This window comes from Silene latifolia, chromosome 9, assembly GCF_048544455.1.
Source record: "Silene latifolia isolate original U9 population chromosome 9, ASM4854445v1, whole genome shotgun sequence".
In the NCBI taxonomy this organism is placed as follows: Eukaryota; Viridiplantae; Streptophyta; class Magnoliopsida; order Caryophyllales; family Caryophyllaceae; genus Silene; species Silene latifolia.
Window position 1 is genome coordinate 160,048,640 of NC_133534.1, and position 12,903 is coordinate 160,061,542.

The 12,903-nt window shown below is 36.8% G+C and overlaps 1 non-coding gene across 1 annotated transcript; it reads left to right on the forward strand.

Annotated features, from left to right (window-relative positions):
• The first annotated feature begins 9,195 nt into the window (after nt 1–9,195).
• On the forward strand, nt 9,196–9,302 carry LOC141603522 (small nucleolar RNA R71). Its single transcript, XR_012525393.1, has one exon. It is a non-coding gene; the product is annotated as a small nucleolar RNA R71 (small nucleolar RNA).
• Nucleotides 9,303–12,903: the final 3,601 nt, after the last annotated feature.

The window sequence follows — 12,903 nt, forward strand, 5'->3', positions numbered from 1 at the left end:
ATACATTTAATCCATCTTCTAGAAATACAGAAATAAGACGAGATTGAGTAGTTTCCCACCTTTTCGCAAAACCTTCAACAATTCAAGCTAGCACAATCAAAAGGCTCTTCTCAAAAATCACCACCTAAACAATATAATTAATTCACAAAATTACTAACTAATTATTCATTAACCCTAACTTAACTAAATTACTTAAGAGTCATGGTCTTAATTACCCCCATAAATGTTGTCACCCAATGATTAAATGATATCTAATTAGTATGAATCCTAAGAACCCACTACATCATTTCCTATAAAAGACCCATACATCATCACCAACCATTAAAATATCACACATATAGAACCCCGAAGTCACGCATCCAAATTTTCCCGATGCACAATCAACCTCTGCTCAATTACATTCTCACCATATACACGACCTACCTGACACATTCACCACCTGACGCTCACCCCCGACTGCTCACGGTCGCACACACACACACATACATGACCACGACCGACCTGACCTGCCCAAACACTGTAACAATGCCTCGACACAGGTCTTAAATATGGTAACATCCGTGTCACTGCAACGACCTTAACAACCCGAAACTATCACTAAAGCGATCCCTGTCAACAAACTAACCATGGTGCATAGGGTGTACATTAACTCGAGTTATAAGAGACATACGGTCTCGCCAAAACCCCATCGAAATCGCTCAAAATAGAACATGTACTGCTCGTTTTTGCCACTAATGGCCGCCCGAGAACCACCCACAAACGACTCTAAAAACCCATCCCAAACACCCCCTAACATACCCGAGTGAAACATTAAAGACTCATCCAATCCCGAGTTCAAAACCCGAATTAAAACTAAGCTATCACATGTATATTAAACTAAACAGGGGTTTTCTTTTACTATAGGAATTTCTATTAAACAATTATCAATTATCAATATCCTTAATTTCATTCTACGAGATCCATTAATACCAATACCAAAATCGGAATCGAAAACTAGCGATTGTATTACCTTGACGGGTTGACGTGATTTGCGAGAAGAAAGAGTGGTGTTGCGTGGACAATAGAAGCAACACGATACCTAGGGTATTTGACTATGTCGGTCAATAAGCAAGGCAATGAGGGCAGTAGAATTCGAGAGAAAACGGATGTAGTCTAGGGTACGCCTTATATATGGATATAACAAGGGGAATCGTAAAATATGTGAGGTTTTTTTATTTTTTATTTTTTTCTTACACAATGGACAATACGGTTAATAGTAGTAGTTAACTAGCTTTCGTAATTAATTATTATTATTATTATTATTATTATTATTATTATTATTATTATTATTATTATTATTATTATTATTATTATTATTATTATTATTATTATTATTATTATTATTATTATTATTATTATTATTATTATTATTATTATTATTATTATTATTATTATTATTATTATTATTATTATTATTATTATTATTATTATTATTATTGTTATTATTATTATTATTATTATTATTATTATTATTATTATTATTATTATTATTATTATTAGTTGACTAGCTTACTTAATTATTATTATTATTAGCGCCCTTGCTTTTCAATTAAATGCTACGCCAAGTATATAAAACCACTTATTATATTGTATGACTTCACTAGAATAATTATTTACCAATTATTTACCAAGTACCGAAAGTACGGGTATTACATTCTTCCCTCCTTAAAAAGAACTTCGTCCCGAAGTACACCTATACTACTCAAAATTGACACCATACATGCCTATAAAAATGCTATCACTACTAACTCATATCATGAAGGCAATCGTACACGTTACTTAATTGTATAACATAAAAAAGCACAGATAAAGCAATCGCATAAAACTCACACAAGCAAAGTTATAGCAACTCAAAACTTTCGTAGTATCACAATCTATCCCCCTAAAAAGATAGGTTACGTCTCCGTAACCTACTTACGTAAACAAAAGGACTAGTGCTAAACATAAATAACTACACATTGTTTCGGGGCAACACAATCCCCATATCTCTAGACATGAATTATTATCTACTTGCATACTTTATATACATCCAACCAATCATAGCATCCAATGAATTAAACTAACATATCTCTATTAATACATATAATTTCAATTCAAACCAATATATCCTTAATTAAAATGATTCATATACTAAGCAGATTGTGATAATGCACACAACAACCATATATCACACGACCATACGCCACTTTTTACATTCACACGTTATACTTACGTCAATCTGCTTCCCGCTACAAGGTTAGAAAACTTTTAACATAAAGCATCCATAGACCCATATTTAAATACAATTCTTTTCCTTTTTAATTGCCCTTCTCGTTATCCTTCCCAAGGTGTCCGGTTCAAAACTTAGAGGGCCATGGTACGAATTAAGGCTAGCTTCTTAACCGCACTAAAAGGGGCTCCTAACAGTTTTTACCCGAGGTTCATTTTATTTAGACACATCCTAAGTTCATTATTGTTCATTTGTTAGGTCCGAGGATCGTTCGCTCTGATACCACTTTGTAACACCCCCATTTATTTAGGAGCCTTTAGAAAGACATTCCCAAATAAATAGAATTGTTACCATCTCAGTTTCCCGAAGTAGTGAATAGCAAAGTACAACAACCAAAGTACTTTAAATAAAATTTACCGATTACATGTTTATTACAACTTTACCAAACTAAAACTTAATACAAAATTAAATACAACTCGCAGCGGAAATAAATGAAGTGATTAATAAAACTAAATGGCTAGACTTCTAGGTAGACTGGCCGAATCCTCACGCATCCCCTTAAGCTCCCAAGTCAGCTAACTCAAGTATTTGTCAAATCTGCTCCCTATTATGGTTCATCACAGGTGTTCACGAATACACGGTGAACCACGAGGTTGAGTAGGAAACTAAACAATGAATAAGAATAAAGCAACATGCAATATCACTGATACACAAATAAATTCTAACACCACAATTTCGTTCACTTCACCCCACGACACACAGCCACAAGGCACACAACCACTTCTAGACACACAGTCATACTCTAGGACACACAGTCAAATGGACACACAGTCCCGCCTCATACACACAGTATGTTTATACTGGACACACAATCCCGCCTCAGACACACAGTCTGGTTACACACAAAACTCATCTCCCAAATCCAACAACAATCGATAATAATGACAACCAACATGATAGCCAAACCAACATGATATAGAATAATGGCATAAGACAGAAAATCCAGCAAGATAATAAAAGATCGCTGTAAACAGTTAAACTCATCCTTCACCACAACATACATTTAATCCATCTTCTAGAAATACAGAAATAAGACGAAATTGAGTAGTTTCCTACCTTTTCGCAAAACCTTCAACAATTCAAGCTAGCACAATCAAAATGCTCTTCTCCAAAATCACCACCTAAACAATATAATTAATTCACATAATTACTAACTAATTATTCATTAACACTAACTTAACTAAATTACTTAAGAGTCATGGTCTTAATTACCCCCATAAATGTAGTTACCCAATGATGAGATGATATCTAATTAGTATGCATCCTAAGAACCGACTACATCGTTTCCTATGAATATGAAAGACCCATGCATCATCCCCAGCCATTAAAATACCACACACATATAGAACCCCGAAGTCACGCATCCAAATTTTCTCGATGCACAATCAACTTCTGCTCAATTACATTCTCACCATTTCCACGACCTATCTGGCACAGTCACCACCTGACGCTCACCCCTGACTGCTCACGGTTGCAAGCACACACACACATGACCACGACCGACCAGACCTGCCCAAACACTGTAACAATGCCTCGACACACGTCTTAAATATGGTAACATACGCGTCACCCCAACGACTGTAACAACCCGAAACTATCACTAAAGCGATCCCTGTCAACAAACTAACCCATGGTGCGTAGGGCATACATTGACTCGAGCTATAAGACACATACGGTCTCGCCAAAACCCCATCGAAATCGCTCAAAATAGAACATGTACAGCTCGCTTTTCCCACTCATGGCTGCCCGAGAACCACCCACAAACGACTCTAAAAACCCGTCCCAAAGACCCCCTAACATACTCGAGTGAAACATTAAAGACCCATCCAAACCCGAGTTCAAAACCCGAATTAAAACTAAGCTATCCCATGTATATTAAACTAAACAGGGGTTTTCTTTTACTATAGGAATTTCTATTGAACAATTATCAATTATCAATATCCTTAATTTCATGCTACGAGATCCATTAATACCAATATCAAAATCGGAATCGAAAACTAGCGATTGTATTACCTTGACGGGTTGACGTGATTTGCGAGAAGAAAGAGTGGTGTTGCGTGGACAACAGAAGCAACACGATACCTAGGGTACTTGACTATGTCGGACAATAAGCAAGGCAATGAGGGCAGTAGAATTCGAGAGAAAACGGAAGTAGTCTAGGGTACGCCTTTTATATGGATATAACAAGGGGAATCGTAAAATATGTGAGGTTTTTTTTAATTTTTATTTTTTTCTTACACAATGGACAATACGGTTAATAGTAGTAGTTGACTAGCTTTCTTAATTATTATTATTATTATTATTATTATTATTATTATTATTATTATTATTATTATTATTATTATTATTATTATTATTGTTATTATTATTGTTATTATTATTGTTATTATTATTATTATTATTATTATTATTATTATTATTATTATTATTATTATTATTATTATTATTATTATTATTATTATTATTATTATTATTATTATTATTATTATTATTATTATTATTATTATTATTAGTTGACTAGCTCACTTAATTATTATTATTAGCGCCCTTGCTTTTCAATTAAATGCTACGCCAAGTATATAAAATCACTTATTATATTGTATGACTTCACTAGAATAATTATTTACCAATTATTTACCAAGTACCGAAAGTACGGGTATTACATTCTTCCCTCCTTAAAAAGAACTTCGTCCCGAAGTACACCTATACTACTCAAAATTGACACCATACATGCCTATAAAAATGCTATCACTACTAACTCATATCATGAAGGCAATCGTACAAGTTACTTAATTGTATAACATAGAAAAGCATAGATAAAGCAATCGCATAAAACTCACACAAGCAAAGTTATAGCAACTCAAAACTTTAGTAGTATCACATTCTATCCCCCTAAAAAGATAGGTTACGTCTCCGTAACCTACTTACGTAAACAAAAGGACTAGTGCTAAACATAAATAGCTACACATTGTTTCGGGGCAACACAATCCCCATTTCTTTAGACATGAATTATTATCTACTTGCATACTTTATATACATCCAACAAATCGTAGCATCCAATGAATTAAACTAACATATCTCTATTAATACATATAATTTCAATTCAAATCAATATATCCTTAATTAAGATGATTCATATACTAAGCAGATTGTGATAATGCACACAACAACCATATATCACACGACCATAGGCCACTTTTTACATTCACACGTTATACTTACGTCAATCCGCTTCCCGCAACAAGGTTAGAAAACTTTTAACATAAAGCATCCATAGACCCATATTTAAATACAATTCTTTTCCTTTTTAATTGCCCTTCTCGTTATCCTTCCCAAGGTGTCCGGTTCAAAACTTAGAGGGCCATGGTACGAATTAAGGCTAGCTTCTTAACCGCACTAAAAGGGGCTCCTAACAGTTTTTACCCGGGGTTCATTTTATTTAGACACATCCTAAGTTCATTATTGTTCATTTGTTAGGTCCGAGGATCATTCGCTCTGATACCACATTGTAACACCCCCATTTATTTAGGAGCCTTTAGAAAGACATTCCCAAATAAATAGAATCGTTACCATCTCGGTTTCCGAAGTAGTGAATAGCAAAGTACAACAACCAAAGTACTTTAAATAAAATTTAGCGATTACATGTTTATTACAACTTTACCAAACTAAAACTTAATACAAAATTAAATACAACTCGCAGCGGAAATAAATGAAGTGATTAATAAAACTAAATGCTTACACTTCTAGGTAGACTGGTCGAATCCTCACGCATCCCCTTAAGCTCCCAAGTCAGCTAACTCAAGTACTTGTAAAATCTGCTCCCCATTATGGTTCATCACAGGTGTTCACGAATACACGGTGAACCACGAGGTTGAGTAGGAAACTAAACAATGAATAAGAATAAAGCAACCTGCAATATCACTGATACACAAATAAATTCTAACACCACAATTTCGTTCACATCACCCCACGACACACAGCCACAAGGCACACAACCACTTCTAGACACATAGTCATATTCCACTTCTAGACACACAGTCATACTCTAGGACACACAGTCAAATCGACACACAGTCTGTTTATACTGGATACACAATCCCGCCTCAGACACACAGTCTGGTTACACACAAAACTCATCTCCCAACTCCAACAACAATCGATAATAATGACAACCCACATAATAGCCAAACCAACATGATATAGAATAATGGCATAAGACAGAAAATCCAGCAAGATAATAAAAGATCGCGTAATGTGATTAAACTCATCCTTCACCACTTCACCACAACATACATTTAATCCATCTTCTAGAAATACAGAAATAAGACGAGATTGAGTAGTTTCCCACCTTTTCGCAAAACCTTCAACAATTCAAGCTAGCACAATCAAAAGGCTCTTCTCAAAAATCACCACCTAAACAATATAATTAATTCACAAAATTACTAACTAATTATTCATTAACCCTAACTTAACTAAATTACTTAAGAGTCATGGTCTTAATTACCCCCATAAATGTTGTCACCCAATGATTAAATGATATCTAATTAGTATGAATCCTAAGAACCCACTACATCATTTCCTATAAAAGACCCATACATCATCACCAACCATTAAAATATCACACATATAGAACCCCGAAGTCACGCATCCAAATTTTCCCGATGCACAATCAACCTCTGCTCAATTACATTCTCACCATATACACGACCTACCTGACACATTCACCACCTGACGCTCACCCCCGACTGCTCACGGTCGCACACACACACACATACATGACCACGACCGACCTGACCTGCCCAAACACTGTAACAATGCCTCGACACAGGTCTTAAATATGGTAACATCCGTGTCACTGCAACGACCTTAACAACCCGAAACTATCACTAAAGCGATCCCTGTCAACAAACTAACCATGGTGCATAGGGTGTACATTAACTCGAGTTATAAGAGACATACGGTCTCGCCAAAACCCCATCGAAATCGCTCAAAATAGAACATGTACTGCTCGTTTTTGCCACTAATGGCCGCCCGAGAACCACCCACAAACGACTCTAAAAACCCATCCCAAACACCCCCTAACATACCCGAGTGAAACATTAAAGACTCATCCAATCCCGAGTTCAAAACCCGAATTAAAACTAAGCTATCACATGTATATTAAACTAAAAATGGGTTTTCTTTTACTATAGGAATTTTTATTCAACAATTATCAATTATCAATATCCTTAATTTCATTCTACGATATCCATTAATACCAATATCAAAATCGGAATCAAAAACTAGCGATAGTATTACCTTGACGGGTTGACGTGATTTGCGAGAAGAAGGAGTGGTGTTGCGTGGACAAGAGAAGCAACGCGGTGCCTAGGGTACTTGACTATGTCGGTCAATAAGCAAGGCAATGAGGGCGGTAGAATTTGAGAGAAAACGGAAGTAGTCTAGGATACGCCTTATATATGGATATAACAAGGGGAATCGTAAAATATGCCAGGTTTTTTTATTTTTTCTTTTTTTCTTACATAATGGACAATACGGTTAATAGTAGTAGTTGACTAGCTTTCGTAATTAATTATTATTATTATTATTATTAGTTGACTATCTCACTTAATTATTATTATTATTATTAGCGCCCTTGTTCTTCAATTAAAAGCTACGCCAAGTATATAAAACCACTTATTATATTGTATGACTTTAGTAGAATAATTATTTACCAATTATTTACCAACTACCGAAAGTACGGGTATTACATTAGCTCCGTGAATGGTATACAAACCTCTAAGTTCTTCACAATCTCCATGAACTTTCCAAGTTGCTCATCAAGCTTGGGCTTGGCTTGGCGACTTGGGAATGGATGTCTAATCACAATAGGCTCTTTTTCAATTTCCTTGGCCTTCTCTTCATTTCCCTTCTTTTATGAGTCATTGGTAGTTGTCTCTGCCACCTTAGGATTTCTCCTCAATGGTTCAATCACATCACTTTGCTTGACATTTTCCTCAACAATATTCTCTTCCATTGTCATCTTTGGTCCCTCATATCTTGTACCACTCCTCATGTGGATGGCATTGATGGTCTCATATCTTGTAGGAGGATTACCTTGAGGAGGTAATTGTCCTTTTTGTCTTTGGGAACTAGAAGAGGCCAATTGAGACAATTGAGTCTCCAATATTTGTGTTTGAGCAAGGATATTGTTGATGGTAGTGTCTTTGGCTTGGCTATCCCTTTCCATTTGAGCAAAGAAATCTTGTTGGCTCTTTTACATTTGGAGGACCGCTTTTTGAACATCAAAAGCTTAGTCATTGGGTTGATTGTAGTATGGTCTTTGAGTAGGATTTCTCATTAGAGGTGGTGTGTCTGTGGGTTGAGGGTTTTGGACATTTTGGCTCTTGTATGAGAGGTTTGGATGGAATTTGGTATTGTCATTGTAGTAGTTGAAATAAGGGGTGCTATTCTTGTATGCTTGGAAATCATTTACTTGTTCATTTGTTTCCCTACATTCGTGTTGATCATGTCCCAAGGTTCCACAACTCTCACACACTCCATTTGGGATTGGAGATGTTGCCACCACATCATTGATATGTTGTTTGGGTGATTGGGAAGCCTCATCAAGCTTGGCCATGGCCTTCTCAAACTTCAAAATTATGGTGTCAATATGAGCACTTAGTTGAGCACCCAATTGTGTGATGAAGTCCACCTCATGCTTCCCTCCCCTAGTGGCTTTTCTTGGCCTACTATATTGGGAATTATAAACCGCCATTTCTTCAATTTTAGCCCATGTTTGGTTGTCATCAACCTCGGTGAATCTCCCATTAGAGCCCATATTAAGCACATTTCGCGAGTCTTCATATAAGCCATTCCAAAACTGTTGGACGAGGAACCAATGGCTTAGTCCATGGTGAGGACAAGAGCGACATGTATCCTTGAATCTCTCCCAAGCCTCATATACAAACTCTTCATCTATTTGTTTGAACCCGGTGATTTGGGCTCTCAACATGTTAGTCTTCTCTGAAGGATAGAACATCTTGTAGAAAGCAAGTGCTAACTTCTTCCATGAATCAATTCCAAGGGTAGCCTTGTCTAGGCTCTTTAACCATTACTTTGCGGTTCCGATCAAGGAAAACGGAAATAACACCCATCGAATTTGGTCTTGGGTTACCCCGGTTTGAGAGATTGCATCACAATAGTCACAAAAAATCTCCATGTGTAGATGAGGATCTTCACTAGGCATCCCTCCAATTTGACTTCTCTCAACTAATTGTATGAATGCGTATTTGGCAATGAAATTACCAGTTAAGTGAGGTGGTGTTTGAGTACCATTTGGTAGTTTCTCCTCGGCTGGTACCGAATGAGATGAAAATTTAGGAATTGTGGGTTGATTTGTGGCTAGTTTTGAATTGGGTTCTCCTCTCCTTCTCTTGCAAAATGGTTGGTAAACTCAACACTATCCGATTGGACAACACAAATGTCCACATGTTTTCCAATACCCAAACTTGTTGAAGCCCCTCTAACGGTTCTTCTAGTGTTGGTCACGGTTCTTTCAATTTCGGGATCAATAGGCAAAGGTCTACCTTGTGATCTCCTAGTCATGCAAAAAACAAACAAGTAGAAAACAATTAAAATTACCTTTGAGGAGTTTGACTTCCCCAAGGCTAAGAAAGACACAACTAAAAACAACAAATGACAACAATTCAATTGAACACCGTCCTCTACAACGGCGCCATTTTTGATTCGGTTTAAAACTTTATCGTCTATGCTAGCCAATTGGGTCGAGATTGAGGTATCAAACTAAACTACTTAACAATGAAAAGTAAAGAAGTGAAAGTGAAACAAAGCAATGGTGCGTGGTATAAACTTCTTCGTCAAAAGCTACCAACCAAAACAATATTTATAACTTTACAAACTACTCTCAGTAAAGAGGCAAGTAAAGGTCGGATCCCAAGGGACGGGTATTGATGTAGGATTTTCAATTGCAAATGGTCGTATCTTAGGGTGTCACAATTTAGGGTTGAGGTAGGAGATCAACTAAAACTAATCAACAATGAAAATAAATGCAAGGTAAATAAAATGGAGATGTAAACAATTGATTAAAAGCATTAGGGTGTCATGGTTTCATAGGGGATTCATGGGAGTTGATCATACAAACATATTCTCAAATTATAAGTAAGCAATTATTGTTGTGATGGGATCAAGTGGTGTATAAGCTTACAATCCCTAGGAAGGTTTGGATCCCGGAGCCGAATCAATTAGATTGTACAACACCTGCAAGTCGACTAAATCCTTCCTATCAAAGTGTATAAGCTTACAAGCCTCATTAAACAGATAGGTGATGGATAAAAAAATGCAACGATTCATAGGCTCGCATTTCATCAAACATAACATGTGCATAAGTTGAAATCATAACAAGCAAGCAAATAAATTATGAAAACATATTAGATTAAGCATGAATCATTCCCCATGTTGGTTTCCCCTAATTCCCCATTAACCCGAGCAAAGGAAACTACTCACCCATTATCAAGTTTAACATGCTAACAAGGTTGCCAATCATATTAACAAGGCAAACCATGATGAACAAGTAAGAAAGATTAACAATAATTAATACATGATTAAGGGAATTATACCTATATAGATTCCAAAATAATAATGCAAAGAATAATAGAAGTACTTGATGATTGATGGAAGGTTGTCAATCTCCCAATAAAACCCAAATAATCTTCTAATTACCCAAAATAAATGAAGAACAATAGAGAAATTAAGATGTGATAAATACTGATGAATTGTATTACAATAAATTTGAGATGATTAAGATCTAATTAAGAAACACTAAGAATTGATTAAGAATTGGTTTCAAGATTGATTAAGAGATAATGCTAATCTAGGTAGTACAATGGGGTATTTATACTAAAGATTAGGTACATAAGTTACGGTTACTAAGGGCTTAAATGACTATTAAGACCCTTAAGAAAAATTGAGGAAATGCTCTTGTCGGAGGAAATAAGCATATATCCGTCTTGCTAGTCCCGCGTCAATATGCTCGTCCCGCGCGTCTTGAGTTGCTGCACGGTTGGTTCTGACTTGTGATCCGAGCGGATCATAGAGGAGACGCTCGGCTTGAGCTGCTGTGGGACGCTCGTCTTGGGCATAACACGCCCGGATTGTGGTGTTGGGAGACGCCCGGATTGGTGGCATTTCGCTCGGATCCTGGGACAGACAGCTTCTCTTCTTTTTACTACTCAACAATCCGCAAGGATCGTGTTGAGGATGCAAGGATCCTTTCATCATTACCCAAATTACTTTATTATCTACTTAGGCCTTCTAGTAATGTCTTCTCTTTGATGCTTGGTCATTAGATGCGATCAATTTAGCTCTATTTCGCCATGTAAATGCAAGGTTAGCACTCCTTTCCTACCAAACGGGACAAAACCTCAAAGAATATGCAAAATGGGAAACTAAAGATAGTAAATGACCCAATTATGCACTATAAAGCATGGGAACGAGGTAAATTCAGGGACTAAATGTGCTCAAATATGAGTCACATCAAACATCTTCAAACCGAACATTTGCTCGTCCCGAGTAAAGAGGTGACAAAAACTAGTACCCTTATTTAAACTAACCTACTAATATAGCCGATGTGAGACAATTAGCGGGTCTCACTCCGCCCCTTCAACTCACAACAAGACAAACATGAGGTAGGATGCCTTCTTGCAAGGCAAGGTGGGGCTTGCCAAAATGGCGATACTGTGAGATTTATCTGTATGCATCCCTTTAAATTTAAGGACTATAACGAATTTATCATGATGAAAGCATGTCATAAATTAAATTTCATAAACAAAAGGGGGTAAAGAGATGACGAAATAACCTTTGGTCCTAGCTTATATGGCCTATGACTACAGGTGCAAAAATCTCATCATAATGCAATCCGTGCACTTGAGTGAAACCTTTTGCCACTAGTCGTGCCTTATAGGTATCTGGTTGCGCGTCTATAGAACGCTTTATTTTGTAAAGTCATTTGCACTGTAGAGGTTTTACCTTATTAGGTAAATCAACTAGATCCCATACGTCATTCTCATACATGGATTCCATCTCGGATTGCATGGATTCGAGCCATAGCTTTGAGTCGGAACAGGCCATATCACCTTTATATGTAACGGGTTCATTACTCTCTAGGAGTAAAACGTCATTCTCCTCGACCATACCAATGTATCTGTCCGGAGGATGAGAGACTCTACCCGACCTCATAGGTTCCTGAGGAATATTAACCGTATCATCAGTTGGAGGAACAACTTTCTCTATCTGTTCCTCTGTTGTTGGTTCTGGAATCTCCGACAGCTCGAAGGTTCTATTACTCGTCTTGTTCTCGAGAAATTCTTTTTCTAAGAACGTCGCACTAGCCGCAACAAAAACTCGATGTTCGGTAGGCGAATAGAAGTAATGACCAAATGTTCCTTTGGGATAACCTATAAAGTATGTCTTGACTGATAGCGGGCCGAGCTTATCCTCGTTTCTCCACTTGACATAAGCCTCGCAGCCCCAAACCCGAATAAAGGACAAGTTAGGGACCGTTCCCTTCAACATTTCATATGGAGTCTTGTCGATAA